The sequence below is a fragment of the Lepisma saccharinum genome, chromosome 14 (genome assembly GCF_977018435.1).
Source record: "Lepisma saccharinum chromosome 14, izLepSacc3.1, whole genome shotgun sequence".
NCBI classification, from domain to species: Eukaryota; Metazoa; Arthropoda; class Insecta; order Zygentoma; family Lepismatidae; genus Lepisma; species Lepisma saccharinum.
Genome location: NC_139242.1, coordinates 78,520,210 through 78,539,530, shown reverse-complemented (window position 1 = coordinate 78,539,530; position 19,321 = coordinate 78,520,210). Strand labels below are relative to the sequence as shown.

At 39.6% G+C, this 19,321-nt stretch overlaps 1 long non-coding RNA gene across 1 annotated transcript; it reads right to left on the bottom strand.

Annotated features, from left to right (window-relative positions):
- Window positions 1–499: 499 nt before the first annotated feature.
- LOC145999073 (uncharacterized) lies at window positions 500–17,820 on the bottom strand. Its single transcript, XR_014443360.1, has 3 exons — window positions 17,790–17,820; window positions 10,417–10,555; window positions 500–1,741 (listed from the first exon to the last, which is right to left on the bottom strand). It is a non-coding gene; the product is annotated as an uncharacterized LOC145999073 (long non-coding RNA).
- Between the last annotated feature and the right edge of the window lie 1,501 nt (window positions 17,821–19,321).

Here is a 19,321-nt window from a genome sequence, read left to right as displayed (position 1 = left end):
ATTAGCTCACTTTAATTAACCAAACCTTGATGTAAAATTGAATTCATTCCATTTTGTTTCCTAGATAATCTTGCCACCAAACTGATTTTTGATTTTACATTTGATTATCCATTTCGTACTAAATGACTATAATGAATTTGTTCAAACTTTTCCTTCATCATTTATGTACATTGGGCCAAAGTGAAAACATGCAATGCAGGACCATGAAAATTTAATAGTTTCTTTATTGGAATCATTAAACAGCATGTATAATGAAAAATGTAGAATCTGGGAATTTAAAATTGGTAGTTCAACCGTACACTACAATTGCTGTAGTTTTGTATTTTCGGCATTATTTTTCTTGCTGATAAAAGAAACAGTGTTCTGTATTTAAAGACCCCAAATGTCCTGAAATGGGTAAACTACAATTATCGTCACTTTTTTTACATAAAATTCTCATTTTGTAAAGCACCAAAGACATACACACAAAAGAAAGTCCCTCAAATGAGATCATAATATACCACTGTTAAGATCCATAGATATTGATCAAGAAAGATGCACCCAGTATCCCAAACTGATTGCAAGTACCAGCATCTCATGACACCAAAAGATAACATTAAATGTTACAGTAACTTTTAAAGAAGTAAATTAAAATTAAAATATAATAAAAACTATTTTTACAAGCTAATAAGTTACAATTACATATATATTTCTATGCAATGTTTGTGATTTGAAATTCTAGTCTTGAAGAAGAGTAGATGACAGCAGTTTCAGGAGATACATGTTCTTGTCATTCCACTGTCCATTGATATCTCAGGCTTGTGTTTTAACATGTTTCTCATATGTGTGAATCTTCATGAACTTTTCTTTTTGTCTAGTTTAGTCATCAATTAGCTCAAGGTGTTGTAGAATAACACAAGTTATTTGTTTGGAATTGTTCCTTTCGGTTTTGTTAAACATCAGTGTGTTGTAATCTCAATAATATTAAGAATACATTTAGAGCTATGGTATTTTATTTATATTATAGAATTCAAATATAATACAAATTAGAAAATAGAGCATGTTCTCGCAATACAAAGAGGAATTTCCTGTATGTGAATGAGCTACCATGTTGTTACATATTCATGTGAAGCTTTTACGCTTATTTGTGTATTTTCATACATTTTAAATAATGTATTGTATGCCTTTCTTTGTCAGTGAAACATGAAGAATAAATTGATGTTAGATTAACGCAAAACTTACAAAATAATTTTTGATAATGTACAGTTTGAAAGTGAAAGGTGAGCATTGAATGTTGAAACATTTTTTTTCTTTTTTTGCTTACAAGTCCATGCACAATTTTCTTTCTGAAAGAAAGTAATCATTGATGAACCGTGGTGAATATTTCTGTACATTGTGTCATATATGTAGTAAAATTTAATTGTGATGCTCCACTAGAATGATTTTTTTCTTCTTTCATGTATGTCTTGATTTGATCATATCTCTCATAATAAAGTATATTCAAATGATGTTATTTCTGTGGTTTACTTATGTATGATTTATTGGTGTTTTTTATACACTGTGGTCAGTATAAATGTGCATTCCCACTATGCCAGCTGGCTAAGTGGCATCCAAAAGTCGTTCTGCTTTGCCGAACTCAATAGACGTCACCATAGCACTGTGGGGTGGAGACGTGCATCAGTCTGGTTCGACGGCTTGTTGGCAGCACACACGAAATACTCCATGAAAATTCATGACTAGGCGGGAGGGAAAAATTGTGTTTCTTAAAAAGAAACAAATAAAACAAAATGAAGAACAAAAAACATGTTTTAAACAAATGAAAAAAATAATTATTTTGCTTTTTAATGCTAAAAATGATTATTTTCTAAGAATGATGATTAATAAGGAATCTGTTAATCATTAAAGATGGACTGTATTTCTAATTATAAAGGAAACCCTTGATTAACTTCTTGAAATACCTATTTACGCTGCTACTCTCAAATCTAGCATGTAAGCTGTTCAGAAAGTTCAACTAATCCACACTATGCACATGCTGGCTACTCTGTTTTCCGAAATACATTTCATCGTGAATGCAACAAAATACTGACAATAACAGCTATGTGCAGTGTGTAAACTGCAGAACAAATCTGTTTTATCCATATACTATTCAACTTTATGAATGTTATAAACACTTCTAAAAACAAAAGTAAATAAAACGTAGCCAGGTGTTTTAAACTTGCCCCACTGGTTATCATTACAATATGTTTTTGTTAATTGAAATTACATTTTTAGCCACTCAACAGACTTCTGTTCACAAATAACTAGAGTATCAAATATCAAAATGTGTTTAAAGAAGTCCATGGATGTCCGCAGGATTTTGTTTCAGGGAGGGGCAAGCAAGGTAATTTTTTTCCAGGGGGAGGCAAAAGACATGTATTTTCCTCCAAAAGAGTGATGCCCCCTAAAAAAACACTATTTCAGTCTGAAATTATCATGTTTCTTCAACGAATTTATAATAATTAACATAAATTACTGTGATTGAAATGAAATTATGTGTGAAATGTATAATTTTAGGTACAAATTCATTTCCCGGGGGGGGGGGGGGGGCGTGGCCTTCCCTTGCCCCCCCCTTCCGGACGCCCATGAGCAAGTCTAAAAAACGTTACAACACTGTGTTTTAAACGTTTTAAGCATTTGTAAAAAACAATGACGTGAATTTTAAAGGTTTAAAATAAGTTATATGTTCTATATTTCTATAATGCTGTAACTTAGGAGTTCGTCCAGTCCTCCCCTCCACTCCATGATCAAAAGTTGAAGAAACAAAACCTAATCCTTCCCCAGACATGCTCGCACCAGTCTTTGCATCCCCTACTTTGAAGAAAACCGCTACTAGTCTGGTTGGATTTGACCTGTGGACAAAGGCCGACACATATAGAGGGCTGCATAGTCTGCCTTTTACCTACCCGCTGCCCGCTTGCACGCGAGGACAGGTATACCTGCTCGCCTGCCCACGGCAACGAGTCGACTTGCGTCTTTACCCGGGTTCTTGGTCTTCAAGGCGCTCTGCGCTTACAAGGTACCTGGGCATTCAACAAGACCCGGGCGCCTGCAAAACCTGCTGGAAGGAAACAGCCCTCCGGCACCTTGTCGCTCCAGGTGTTTCATCACCACGCGGACAGCTACAGCCAGTGTTGCCTACTTCCGTAGCTTCTAAATCCTACGAAGTCCTAGGAGGAGCTCTCTCCTCCAAGGAGAATTTATATACTTAGCGATTTCAGTTCAGCGTAAGCAGTTTTTATCGGATTGCCAGGAAATGCACGCAATATTACAGCTTCATTTATCTAAATGAATGATCGACCAAACAAAAATCTCCTCACTGAAAACTAATTGTTTTTCATTGCATGGTGCCTTAACCAGGCACGCAGTGGCGCAACCAGAGGGGGCAGGGGGCATTGCTCACAACCTTGGATGGAAATAAAGTGTAGCGGAGGGGCCAGGGTGGTGGTCAAACATTAAAGTACAAGAAAAAACAGGCTAGCAGGATTTAAGAGTAGCAGGGATAAAGAGTACTCAAGGTGGAATTAATTTTAATATTTTTCTTGCATTTTCTTCCAGACGGCCAAGGGCACCTGCAGAGGGGGAATTGAGGGGTAATTGCAACCCCTTGATTTCAAGTTTTATGAAAGTAGAAATATATTATACAGTCTCATCAAGTTCAATGCCGTAGCAAGGGGGTAGCGGGAGTCGGCCCTGGGCGCCGAACGATCTAAGTGAGAAAAGTTTTAAAAAGAGAATGCCATGGCGGCCCGTGATATTATTTGCTATTAATGTTGGCTTGTTCCGAGTTGGATGAATTGATTATGTAATGTATTTAAATAATATATATGCTTTAATGAAATTTTGAACATGTACACAATTTAGTGTTAGCATATGTATTTCTTATTTTACCTCGCTCCATGTGAAGAGAAAATATTGTAGATGAAAATTTTACATGCGATATGTATGTACATTCGGAATGCATTTATCATGCATTGTCTTTCTTTCAAAAACAGTTTGTGTGCTTGTTTTACATTATTAGCTAATGTGAAATTGACGTGTTGAAAAATATATTTCTAATCCTCTGTTTCAACACAAATGCGTGAGAACCGACTTCTACCTCCTTTTTGCATGATTTATGAGGATAATAATGCCTTTCATGCTACTTTATTATTGTTATTGTTGGCACGTTTATCCAAGTACTTGCCCCCCCCCCCAAACGAGGGTAACGGCAATGCCCCTGGCTGGCTACGGCCCTGGTGTTCGCAGTAGAACAGTGTGTTGTTCGACTCGCGACCTCAGCGTCGAACGTGACATGTTTCAGTCCTGCCCTATATATACGTACACTATGTGGAACAAAGTCATTGGACACCCCGATTTCAACTCTGAAACGAACTCCTCATGGAAAAGAGAGTACAGATGGGTATATATACGGCAGCAGGAGGCTTCTTAGATCAATCGCTGTTAAAATGACGAACAGGAAAGAGCTCAGCATGTTTGAAAGAGGGATCATAGTAGGCTGCTCCATAGGAGGCATGAGTATACGTAGCATAGCTGATGCCCGACAGGTCCCTAAATCAACTGTAGCCTTTGTCATCAAGAAGTGGAAGGAAAAGGGACACTGAAGCAATGCACCACGAAGTGGAAGACCCACAAAATAGGACGACCGGGACAGGAGAGTGCTGAAGAGGGAGATTCGGAAAAACAGGAGCCGTCTGATGCATTCGATTGCAGAAGAGTTTCCAATTTGACTGTTTCGACCAAGACACTTCACAAGGAGGCCCATGCGCTCAGTTATCATGGTCGAGCCGCAGCCCACATACCCCTGATAACAAAAAACAATAAACGGTAGAGACTATGCTGGTGTAAAGAGCTGAGAAACTGGACGGTGTTGCAATGGCGGAAGGTCCTATGGAGCGATGAATCACGCTTCACACTGTTTCCAACAGATGGGAGAATGTGGGTATAGCGATTACCCGGAGAACGTCTGTTACCTGAGTGTGTAGTGCCCACAGTGAAATATGGTGGTGGGGGCATCATGTTCTGGGATTGTTTCAGCTGGCATGGCGTGAGTCCACTGGTACCGGTGTATGGCCACGTGACGTCTGCGTCCTACCGAGATATTCTCGACAACTCCATGCTCTCCAAGTTGTAGCGTTTCCATGGAAACGAAGAATATGTGTTCCAGGATGATAATTCGAATTGTCATGTTTCCAGGGCTACCATGGAGTGGTATGCAGAAAATAATGTCACCTGACTCGATTGGCCTGCTCAGAGCCCTGACCTCAACCCTATTGAACATCTATGGGATGAACTGGAGCGCGAATTGAGGTCGCGATCGCCTCGCCCTTCTACACTTCCAGGGTTGGTGAATGTGAAACGTAGCTGCTGTTATCACTGCGCCAAAGGCGGACCAACGTCCTATTGATTGCAAGAAAACTGATGGTATCCGCTGACATGTGGTGTCCAATGACTTTCTTCCACATAGTGTATATTGGTTGTTTACGACATATACTTATGGATCCTGTGCCACGGAAAACCTATTTCAATGTGTGTGTGTGAGGGGGGGGGGTAGCAACATTCGTAAATCTTATTTCATTGGCGATGTGGTTTACGAAGCTTCGAGTTCCCTTTTTTAAGTAGTGAAAATGTATTGCAGTTGGCAACACTACAGAGTGGTGTGCGCCCGGTGCAGTTGCTACTCGAAGCAACTACGTCATGCAGAGGGAGGGGCGTGCAGTTGATTGAATGAACGCACTGAGACCTACTAGGTATCTTACGACTGCGGGTACCCGGCGGGTTTTCAATACCTGCCAAGAACGATCTGGGCAGATGATCAGGCAAGGTGCTCAAGCGAGGGTTTTGCGCAAGTTGCATGGCATTTCAGGAGCGATGTCTCGCGAACGGGTCTGCTCCAGGTCTTGTGCAGGCCTCTGGACACGTACCCACTTGCTCGGCCTTGCCACCTGGCATAGTGGGGACATGGCTTGAAATTCACAGCTTACCATTTTTAATGAGAATATCATCCTGCATTTACTCCTTGCAATCCAAATCAAGTGATATAGTAAAGGATATTTGAAGTAAAAAATAATTGCTCGCCTTTTGTTTTTATAACAACCCCCCCCCCCGGAAATTTTTGGTGGGGAAAATCCCCCCTCCCCCCAGGATTTCGCATCCTGGCCTGATCTCTAAAGTGGAAAATAGAACTTAAGACCTTCTGTAAACAAATAACCTGTACCTTAAAAGTGTTGCCAACTTATGAAAATAAAATAATCTACTTAGCCACACGGTGCAAAGACATTCCATTTGTCAAATGACGCGGAATAAGCAGTCTTTCACTGATGATCTGTTGGGAGTTATTGTACGTATGTAAAAAATCAAAATGTATATCTTGCCTGGTGGCCGACTTTCGGACTCGCCACCGAAGTTCCCTGGTTCGAACCCCGCCATGGGTGTTATGTGTGTGTCCCTTCATCAATTTCATCTGACGATCAATCATCCATCGCGATTAGCCAAAAGTGGAAAAAATGTGACGCTAAATAACAAAAATCAAATACAAAATTTACATCTTATCCCCCAGGAGGTAAGATGGTTCCCTACCAAACCATTAATTTTTCTCTCTTTTACTAAAAAAAAAAAAATTGCTACAAGAATGTGACACATTGATATAAATTATACGTTTTAAAAACTGGGTTTCTTGATTAAATTTATTTCGTGTTATGATTTATTATTATATATAATGAAAGTAAGTTAATGCATATGATTTGATTGACTAAATTATTAATTAGCCGACCCCTGCGGCGGAGTGGTTACCACATCGCGCTACGACACTAGGGGTCCCGGGTTCGAATCCTGACTTGGGCATGGATGTTTGTGAGTGTCCATTCATCATCATCTCTCATTCCCATCTTCGCAAATTAGCCAATACTGGCACAAAAAGCGAAGTAAAATAAATCAAATCAAATAAAAATAATTATTAATTAGAGATAAAGAATGAAAATAACTAATTTGGAATTCAAATATTACCTATCTGTGAATAGCCTTCAACGTCCCGATAACTAATGACAAATGTGCGTGTCACAATGTGGTCGATCTACACCTCAATATCACACATTCCAGTATCCTCCAGAGTGTACTTCAACATCTCTAAAGTTACATCATCCAAAAATACACTCGTATGTCCTTGTCACCCCGTTCGAAAATGCTGGGTTATGCAGCCAAAACACCAATGGAAACTAAAACGGCAACTTAGTGAAGCATTGTCCTGGCAAAAAAAAAAGTGGGGAAAGAAAACGGTAAGAGGCACAAATATTTTGAGGCAGATACATTTTCTTGTACCCTACATACAAAATAAAATGCACATTTGGGTGTGAATTCTTAAATATTGTCACATTTTTCTTCTCCCTTGTTGAGAGGTGATCCTTTTAAATCAACCTCCCCCACCCTCACGGCCTGCCCTCACCGTCATCTTCAAGACTCATCCTCCACCCGAAAAAAATATTCCGGAGTGTGAACACCTCTGGATTATAGATCGGCTCCTCTGCGCCCCCCCTCCCCGCATTATCATCTTCACTGACAATGTGCAATCACACTATCATATGCCGACATTCTACATACATCTTCCGTTTTTGTATTTGACCCAGTGAGAAGTATATTGAGGTTGGCAACAACCTAATAAATGTTTTTTTTCTTTCCGCAGCATGTAGTCCGTTCTATAAAAGTACGCTACTGCAAGAAGAACGTGTAAATTACATTGGGTTATACATTTTAAAATATATATTCATTAAATGTTTGTTTATAATAATAATAATACGTCAAAATTGCAAGAAATACAACTGATCACGTGAGCAGCAAGAAAATAGCGCCAGATTCGACCATGGCGACTTCCATGCGTGCAGGAAGGTCTCCGTGTTCTCCGAGTTTATTTCAGAAATATGCCCTTTGAAAAGTGGCGAGAAGCAGGTTGTTGTTAACGTTTATGTGACGTTGAGTCGGTGGTATCCTCAGAAAGCGGTGATGTTGGTGTCCGAGTCCAAGTGAAGTTGTGTGTGTGTGCGTAGTGCTTCTTGTGTTTTTGGTGTGGTGAAAGAAAGGAGAACGACCGGTCAAGTTGTGAGTCCCGCGAAGAAACACGTTGCTCGCTTAAACAAGTACACCGTTTTTTATATAAGCACAATACGGCGCAAGGTGAATTCGTATTTTTTTTTTTCGAAGAGCTGTCCACTGTGGGGAAGATATTTGCGGAAGTTAATATTTAATAGTGATGATGACGATCTCCCCGTTCGACGTTAAATCGCCAGTTGTGGCACATTGAGTTCGTTTTTGGGAAGCAAATTCGACAGACAGCATTCATTGACAGGGGTGATATTGTTGTCTGGCGCCGAAAATACCTCCAGTTCAAGAAGAAACTGCTGAAGGAAGGTAAGAAAATATATTACTTACATGAGACAAAACCAAAAGGCTTGAATTTACTGAAACAGTTCTCACCTCACTGTCTTGTAAGTTTATTTTGGCGCTGTCATACTGAGAGAGGAGGGGGAAGTGTGATCTGTTAACCTAGTGTCAGATAAATGGAACTTTTGGCGTAGAAAAATATGTTCATTCTTCAACAAGAACACGTTTTTAATCTCTCGAAAATTTCTTATACTTCAGTGTGTAGATATATCAGTTAAAATATGAATACGTTTTTCCATGTTACGTAAAATTAAAGGTCGGGTGAAGTGCCATTGAACAAGCAAGCATATGATGGCCACAACACGGAATTCACGAACAGCTGACGCGGAGTTACGTTACTCGAAGTCAAGGTACATAGAGATTAGGTAAAGCCATCCGAAGATTGCCGATCTTGCACGAATGCGTGACGTCACCGGAGAGGCAGTGAGCTCGGCTGAAGCAGACGGCCCCTAGCATTTATATGGGAGATTCAGAGAGCGAAAGTATATTATTACTTTTAGGAGGGAGAAAATATTAATTGTCATCCTCCAAGATGGTATTGAGGCATCCTTTTAATGATTAGTAACATAATTGAAAACGCGCTACTTTTAAAAGGGGGCAAAGTACATGTGAAAAAATGTATTTTGAAAATCCATATTCCTGAAACTTTCTGACCGATGCGCTACAAAGAAAGTTGCGTGTTCTCCTTTAGAATTTCGTCATTTTACAAATCGTATTATAATTTTAACAAAAAACGTGACATGCTAAAGAAGAATTAAAGTGTTTAAAAAAATAATTGATTAATAGACTTAGTTTATTTTACTTCGCTTATCTGTCACATATGGCTAATCCCAAAGATGGGCATGCGTGATGATATGTTGAAATTGATGAAAGGAAAGTAGACCTATGCCCGGGCGGGGATTCGAACCTGGGGGCCCTTGGCATCGTAAAGTGTTGTGCTAACCACTTCGCCACGGAGGTCAGCATTACAAGGAAATAAACAGAAAATGACAATCATATGGCATCTATGTTTTAATATGCGAGAAACATTTGCGAGGAGATTATTAAAGTAACAAATAATTATTACAACACGTTGTGATGAAAATTATTAATATATATCTGAAATATCGAGAGTTGACCTTTCAGTCTCTAAATGTACTTTTTGGGTTACGCAAAACCTTTACTCAAAATTGCTAGTGTAAATTTATAAGCTATTAAAATTTAAAACTTATTCCTGTTCGAAAAAAGAAATTGCCAAGTCAAAATAATATTTCGTATAAATACATATATTTTTCTTTCATGAGGCCAGGGCAGTATTTGGGGGGGGGGGGGGCGGTGGCTTCGGAAGGTTATAGCTCCGGATCTCGATCTACAAAGTGGCTTTCAGTGGGAAAACATTGCTATGAAATAGTCCAGAAGAAGGGACGAAATGATTTTTTTTAAATGGCTCAAGAATACAAAGATATAAGTGGTCATTTTACAAGCTTAGTCTAAAACTTACAACTCAAATCGTACGTGTGTGTGTGGGGGGGTGGGTGGCTACGTGAGGTAACACAGTGGAATATGATTCACAATACTAAAATTAAAATAAATATGTGCGAACAATAGAAATCAAAATATGTTGTAGCTAGTGACGGCGCAATAAAAAAGATAGAGGGGTAAATCTAATTTTCCCGGGGCAATCATGTTTATTATTCCGTTACTTACGACACAAAAATTCATATTTTGGTTAAAAGAGCATTCATTCATTTATTTATTTTTGTCATTTTACTGGGAGCAGATGAGAGAGAGAGAGAGAGAGAGAGAGAGAGAGAAATTGTCGAATGAGAATAGGGGGACGTTCCTGACCCCCCTGTAGTGTGGTCACTGCCTATAGCTATGCTGCAGAAGAATGCACCAATTAATATGTTACTAAATAAAACATGTACTTTTAAAACTTTTTATCAAATTATTTGTGAACTATGATTTAAATTTACAGAGAGCACATACCTGTTTAATTTAATTTGGATGAGTTAACTTCTGAAACCTGCCATTTCCGATTTCCTCTGTCTGTCTGTAAATATTTTGGTGGGGGGGGAGAAATCCCCCCGTTCCCCCAGGATTTCGAGAAAGCATAATTCTTGGGCACCTGAAATTATAAAACTGCATTAATTCTCGAAAATTGAAGTTGAAAAAACGACCATTTCAAAGTTGTATAGTTGAAAAAGCGACCATTTCAAAGTTGTTTAGTTGATAAAGCGACCATTTCAAAGTTGTTTAGTTGCAAAAGTGACCATTTCAAAGTTGTATAGTTGAAAAAGCGACCATTTCAAAGTTGTTTAGTTGATAAAGCGACCATTTCAAAGTTGTTTAGTTGAAAAAGTGACTATTTCAAAGTAAGCCTTCTTCCGGTGTAACTGCACTGCCCTTTGAGCCCTAGCTGCTGCGTTCAAGTGGCGGAACGAGCATAATACTAATTAAAACAAATATGTGACAAATATATATAAAAAACAACGTGTTGAAGCTATTGACGGCGCCAAAGAAAAGACAGAAGATAAACGTGGAGAGTGCAGTGATTTTACGGGAAGCAGTCACGTTTATTACACCCTTACATTTACATACAATATTATAAAGTTCTGCTTTTAGATCTCGCACAATGCCTTTTTCACAAAAATGGGCAATCCCGCATTTTTTATATCAATCAAGCTGTGATATTTTAGATTTCTTCCATTAGTTTTCTGATAATAGTTTTCACAGCTTTCCATAGCATTTAGGCATGATTTCAGTTGACAAGAACAAAATAATCTTATTTCAAAACATAGAGCAAAAATAAATCCAACGCGCTTAAGTTAAAACTCCCTTACATTGGAAACCTGGAGAGAACAAAACAGGGGTTCCTTCGTAACACGCTGGGACTAATTGTCTACTGTCATAGTTGAGATATTTTGTGTACTACAGTTAACCGATACCGATACCAATACTTGAAAATTGGAACAATTAAACATTGTTCAAAATACTGATTAATATTATTGGGTGAGTATTCCAGCCCAATTAGAAGCATCGATTTATCAGAATTGTCCTTCAAAATATTCAACAGTTGAATCAGAACATTTTACTTCTTACGTAACACAAAAAGCACAATTCTGCACAATATTGTTGCCGAATAAATGGAAACTTTAAACTTTGCATGATAATTAATTATACTCCTCGTAAGTATCACGTGGCATCTTACGGATCCTGCGAGAGACTAAAACGCAAGAAAAGTATCGGTCGCTGGCCGGTACCGGTGAACAAAATACAACCGATACTTTCCGATACCGATATACAGGGTGCTCGGAAATTCCCCTTACAAACTCCTAGGGCTAGTAGAGGGGACTGAGTAGACAATATTTGGAATAGGAACACATGTCCGGAAACGTTCCGTTTCCGTGCTACAACCATGACAATGTGTTGGATGTGCCTGTTCTGGTATGCAACCTGGTAGGCAGTACATGACGTCAGAAGATCACCTGATGGCACGTGACGTCTACCCTGCCGCGGTATCCAGCCAGGCTAACGGGTGCCGCGTACTTGATCTTCCTACAGGAAGTATTGGCCCTGTTCTTGGATGCTGTGCCATTGAACGTCCGTCAGGAACTGTGGTTTCAGCACGATGGTGCACCGCCTCACTTTACACTTGACGTTGGGAGACATCTTAACCGAAGATTCGGGCAAAGATGGATTGGCCGAGGTGACCCAACCGCGTGGCCCCCACGATCGCCGGATTTAAATCCATTGGACTATTTCTTGTGAGGTCGTATGAAGAGTATGGTGTACGAGACTCATGTAGAGACAGAAGAAGAACTGCTGGCACGAGTTCTGGTCGCTGCACAAGAAACTAACGGGACACTGGTGTGATGGAGCGAGTGTACCGGAAAATGATTCGTCGGTATAATGTGTGCAACGACGTTGGTGGTCGTCATATCGAGCCACTGTTGTAGTTGAGCAGTGCCGTATGCGACACATCCAGTGCATAAGACAGAAACAAATTGTTGCGTTCCACTGTCGACACAAGTGTTATTGTGATCAATGAATAGTACGTTTCTTTGTTGTTCCCTTGGCATTGTTACCAAATAAATTTGTTTGTATTATGTACTGTCACACATCATTCAATTCTGTACCTTACGTAACACCTCATTTGACATGGTTGTAATAAATGATTACACTTTAGGTCATCAGGTGATCTTCGGAAGTCATGTACTGCCTACCCGGTTGCATATCAACACAGGCAATTCCGACACATTGTCATGGTTGTAGCACGGAAACGGTACGTTTCCGGACATGGGTTCCTATTCCAAATATTGTCTACTCAGTCCCCTCTACTAGCCCTAGGAGTTTGTAAGGGGAATTTCCGAGCACCCTGTATAGACATCGGATGAGTTCGAATATAAATACATATAAAATTATAAATATATATGTAATTACATTATAAATATATAAAAATAAAATTTTATATATATATATATATATTCTCTGCAACCACCAACATTCAGAACTACGAGCCGCCACTGTCTTCACCTAAAATGGGGCAAATAAGGCAAAGCTACTGGCAGATAACAACACTTGTGTTTCTTTGATTGACTGATTGATTTAGTTTATTTTACTTTGCGTTTTGTGCCTTTTGACTAATTTGGTAAGATGTGGATGGGTGATGAAATAATGAAATTGATGAATGGACATTCACAAAGAACCAAGCCCGAGCGGGATTCGAACCCGGAACCCTTTGTGTTTCTTTGCTTGCACCAGTCAGTAATAAGTAGAGCCCGGATTTGTATGTAATTACATATTCTATTCCTTTCTAGATACATACCATGAACAGGAAAATATTAACGAATTATATAACTGACATGATTTTGCATAAGTTTTATGTTACATATTTTTACATATTTGCTCATTCACTTTACATAAAACAAGATATTTCGGTAATTTTTTCCCATCTTGATCCTTTTTTCTAATAAGTTTCAACACTAATGGATTTCAAGATAGTTGATTGAAAGTCGAAAAGGAGGACATCTACTACGTAGGCTGCAAGAAACGGATGCGTAGTGACACATCGAATTACCTATTTAATCCAGTTATGCCATTTAACATGAAGCTCGGAATCAAAACATCCTCATTCGAGCTGCAGTGACTTGCAAGACTTAGAAATATAAGTTCGATAACTCACATATAACAAAATAACCAAATGCCAAAGTACGACGTCGTAAGCACCAAGTACTGAACCGAAAGGTAACTGAATGAGACAATCGAGGACGTCGGACGATAAAGGAATATAGAAAAATCCCTTTTACCTATGATAGACTGAAACGACACCACTTTGGGCAGCAAGTCCCCTAGTATGGGATGCTGGTCACAAAAAAGGTTGAAAACTATAAAAACCACATCAGTAAACGTGTAGACCGTAATAAAATTAGTGTTATAAAAAGTGTACAAGGATTACATAACATAAGATACTTGCCCAAAAGAGAGGAAATTGGTCAGCATTGTAACGAAATACTTTCGAAGAAGAACTAACGAAATCAGATCAGGTATGTACACACAAAAGTGAGTGGCGGATCAACACATCATGAATCAATAGTTACAAGACAACTGGTCAAATGGCACAAACCCGCCCGCCTTGTAGGCCAAAATTCCGCTAAGGAAGCCTAAAACCACACGTGGGTGGATATAACAACCCAAGATACTACACTGTACCAAAACTGAGTACAGGACCCAAAATACTATGCAACAATAGCAAATCATGCATGATCATCTGAACCAAGAAAAGAAACTCTGCTTAATCCAATTAAGCGACAAAATGGCCATAAAAGAATGGCACGGGATTCGAACCGCCGCTCTCTTAATAGCGGCCTAAAAAAAATGTACTGTCTTGTACATAAAACACATGTGTCGACTCACACATCAATAACACTTAATTAACCCAAATGTGCCCGACAGGCCAACTTAGGTACCTGGAATGTGAAATAATTACGCATTCCTCTGTGAACGCCTTATATACGCTGCTTATCAGCGTTACTCTACTGAACTAAACAGTAGTGACGATTAAACGTGGCCCTCCTGGCGGCACACACAGAAATTGCTCCCGATTGAGCACAACATTCACACGGTACATGAACTAACACTATTGCCATCTCTAGGCAATTTTCCCTCAAGCGCCCAACTACGGCTCCCTGAGCATATTAAAGTTTCAACAACGTCGATCGGAGTACTTGTTAACCACAAAATAACGAAAAATCCTCTGCATCACAATATGCAGGAAACACTGCAGCTTCTACGGTACTACGTGCACAAGAATCCCTAGAAAAAGCACTGTAATCGCTTTTCAAACACACCTTCGGTTAAAAATCACTGCAGTTAATAACCGCCGAAGTATCACTAGCAGGTGTTACTACAAATCCGAAGTGAAGGAAGACGTAAACTTGTGAAGAATAATAACACACACAGGGTGACCAAAGATTCATAACTCGCAGTGTAAAATATTAAATGCCGGCCGCGAGTAAATACCCAGAATTGGGGCAAGAAAATAAAATAGTACATTTTAACTGGGTCAAATGCTAAAAATTACACATATAATTAATTATACAGGGTGGAGCATTTTCGACTACCTATTTTTTAATGGAGACAGATGATTTGCTGATTACATTTACTTTCATTTTTCATTTCTAGAACAAACATCGCACCTTTGGATTACAGAAAATGTAAACATGAACAATGTGCACACAATTATTTCTTGAAAATAACATCTTTGAAATGACTTCCCTGGCAGGCAACACATTGTGCAAGACGGTCTAGAAAGCTACGCATGACCCATGTTCTCTGGTGTTCTGACTGTTCTTTTTCTCCCATGCGGTTTATTTTGAACACTTCCAACTTCACGCCATTGTTTCCACCATTCATTGATTGTTTTCCTGTTAGGAACTTGTCCACGGCATTGTTGGTCATGATCACCATACTCCCTGCGGAATGCACGCTGCACCGCTGCACCGCTGCAATTGACTTCGTCAACAAGAACTGCTCCATAAAAATATACGTTGCTGTAGAGGACAACGCTCCATTCCTACTGAAATCCAAAGTCACAGTGTACACGAGGCAGGAGGAAACCGCCCTCCCAATGCATCTGTTTTGCATTGTTGCTAACTTCAAACTGTGTAGTCGCAAATGCTCCACCCTGTATAAGAAACTTAAAATTATTCCATAAATATTGACCTAGTGTGTATCATAAATTTTGCACTTCTATCAGTCAACATAGAAAATTGGGTCATCTAATCGACAGAGTATGTGTAAAATAACAATTACAAGTACAGCGCAAGTGACGCGGCAACCAATCAATGTTTAAAATAAAAAAAATCGGGCAATATTTAACAATACAGGCACATTAGAAGGAAAAGGAAGGGAGAGATTTGTCTTTCACCAGCTTAGTAATGAAAATTGCAAAAATAGCAAAATGACTTGAGGGCAAGGAAATCGTCCGTACTTGGTACCAACAACAATGGGTACGTTCAATTACAACGTAGACGACGTCTTATGTATAAAAGTGTTTCAAATGTTTTAATAACGTTAATGTGTAAATAAAGTATAAGTAAACATGTAAATAAGGGAATATTTTATGGGTACGTAAGTTCCTACAGTCGGAAACACCTACGTATTAATTAACGACGTGGAATCAAGAAGTAAATTTGCATGTTACCTAGCCAGGATACGCAAAGGGAAGGAGACAGCCGTAATGAGGCAGGATGAAGACGTTTCCAACCAATATCGGGAAAGTACAACAATGTAGCGTCGACGATACGCCACCGGACCCTAACCGGCGCGTTCGATGCAAAAATTACGCCATTGTCAGAAAAAAATCCGACGGCTAACAAAAGGGGAAATCAAGGTTCGCTGACCAGGCCTGAACCAAAAATACTAAATACCCCAAAATCAAGTTACCAGCAGTGGACTGCGTGAGGATCACCAGACAAAATATATCCCAACGGGAAAGAGCGACATTCTAACAGTGAAATTGGCAAACAACAAGTTACGTCCACTTCCAAGAGTGAGAACAATAAACTAGTTAACGTCATTGATAAGCTTAACTTCTATTAATACCTTCAACCCAAGCGCAAGAGGAAGCACAACCATGAGAGGACTAAACTTCCGTAAACAAGAAGGTAGAAGGGGAAAAAATGATTTCTCACCACACAAAGGCAGGAAAAGGAGCGACCTAACGCGTGCAAGAAACTGAATAACTGCGGACAAATTGACTTCGCAGCCGAACAAGGATTGGGCGGCACACCACCGGGCCGCAACCGGTGTGGACCGTTATAGCCAGAACCGTACATAAAAGAAAAACGTACTCCTAACAATCTCAACAAATTTCGCCTCGAGGGCCCAGCTGAAGCACGGAGTAACCCAGAAAGAGCCAGGAAAAGTGATTAGTTCAAACAAGTAATCGAACAATACTTTAAAAATATGGAGCAAGGCAATGATAAGAAAGGCAAGGAAAAAATCAAATTCTCAAGCCAAATCCCTACGAGGAAGAAGTGATACAACTTCTGACACAATTTTACTCCAGTAATTTAGGTGCTTTGTAACAACATATGAGTTGCGTCAAAGGACTCGTTTATCACTGTTCAAAAGACCCGGACAGCGACAAGAATAAAATCCGAAGGCAACCTTCTGCGCCCACCACGGGACCTAACCGCGTGGTCACAAAAAAAATTCTCGCATAGTCGTATCAAAAAGGACCAACACAATGCTGTTTCTAAAGTGGCGAGCCCATCGGGTCCATTCATTCTAAGGGAAAGAGATCGGAAAGTTTTAAACATCACCACTGGCACAGCGGCCAGACAAAAGGCAAGGCCCGTACAACACGGGGTATTATTCAACCATAAGGAAACAACAGAATACTGGAAAGGAGAAAGTACATCTCAATCCTAAAAGGGGCGCAAATAAACCCGTCCAAGTATGAGGAGTCTCGGGACGAAAATCCTTAAAGGAGAGGATAATTGACGACAACGCCCAAAACAAAATGTCCAACAGCACCAGGCGCCACGAACAAAGTGTACGTTTAATATTCCATTAAAGTAAGGTAAGACACAATCATGTGGTTGATTAAGTAAGTACAATAAGTAGGTTGATTAATTTAGCGATTGAGTAACACAATTATGTAAATAACTCAGTACAATAATAGACGTAAAAGATGGATGCTTAAAAAATAGAAGAAAGCAGGTGTAAGGCATTTCCCTCGGCAGCTCGAGAAATAGAAAGAACCTTAGAGTAACACCTTACATTAAAGAAAAGGGTATAAAACCAAGAAAAACCACCATATCAGAAGGGTGGGGCTGGAAGATACTCAGCCTCACATGATGCTTGTGAAGAGGAACACAAACAAAGTTGAACTGCCCGGAGTTCTCACAGGAGTTGGCAGTCGTCGCCACTCCACCGGAAGGGTGTTGGCAGGGGGTGGGTATCGCTCTAAGAATGGGAGGGATATCACTCGGAACATTCGAGCGAAGGAAATGGGAGTTAACCAATTAGAGAAAAATAACGAGCTACGCGATGCTCTCGAAGTGGCGCTATCAGCGGGCACTTCCTGTATACCAAGAGCGAGTGGTGAAGAAGGAGTTAAGCATTTCCTACCGTAACATAAATATTAGCAAGCAGCTTTTCAGCTTCAAGAACCAAGAAATTTTTGCCTTCGTAAATTCAGACAATCATACAATATAAAACTTCACATAAAACAAAACAATACCCAAGGGGAAAACAAGACAAAACAGGGGAATAAAGGGGATTTCAGATATTCAACATATATAGGGTGCTGAAAAACAAGTATGTATGAACTCAGCATTTGCTGGAAGTTCCTAAGGAAAAAAAAGGATTAGTAAGGGACTGAGTTCGATGTCTGAACGAACTCCTATGGTTTCTTAGCCCAGGGTATTGAGATGAGGTTCTCCGTTGGAAAACAGAAAAATCGCACCTCCACCAACTGTAACGGTTAATCGGGCCAAGTCCCCGAGCACTACCGTTAGGGTTAATGTAACTCCGATGTGTGGGCTTGGAACTGAAAGTGAATGCATTATTATCTAGGTAGAGTCTTAATACTAAATAGGAGAACCTGTAAGGTGTAGACATAATTAGGCCCATAAGTAATGATTAACAATAACAAGGTTTATTATAGTTGTACTACGTGGAAGTGAGGTTGACAATTGGTTGTACTACGTGGAAGTGAGTTTGACAATTTGGTGTACTGCGTGGAAGTGAGGTTGACAATTGGTTGTACTACGTAGAAGTGAGGTTGAGAATTGTGTGTACTACGTGGAAGTGAGGTTGTTAATTTGGTGTACTACGTGGAAGTGAGGTTGACAATTGGGTGTACGATATTGATGTCCTACATCATGCTTTGTTTCGTCTAATGCTCATCCACCTTCACTATCGCTATTAACTTTTTTTAAAATCGTTATAGAGGAGTGGCCTTTAACAACTAAATACAACAACAGTAAAGTTTTTGTGTTCAATCGATCATGAATTTCCTCAATTTAATGTTATTAAATTAACCCATGTTATTCGACGCTGGGTAGGCGCCGGGGCCGCTTCCACCGTTAGAAAAGTTCCCGGATTTGAACCGGCCGGGGATCGAACCCGGGACCTTTAGCATAATTATATAATAATTTATAAACTGTATAGTCTCTCTGTCTATTTTTACTATTAGGTACTACTTGAATAACATTTAAAATCGAACAGGCCAAATTCATTATTTGTAGATGCACATGCGGTAAAGGAAATGCAATATACTATATGAACCCTTCCTCTTTAAATGATGCGGTATACATTCATTCCCAATCTCTCGACAAAACAATTCTCTTTCCCTACATCTGCATGGAAGTAAAAACACATG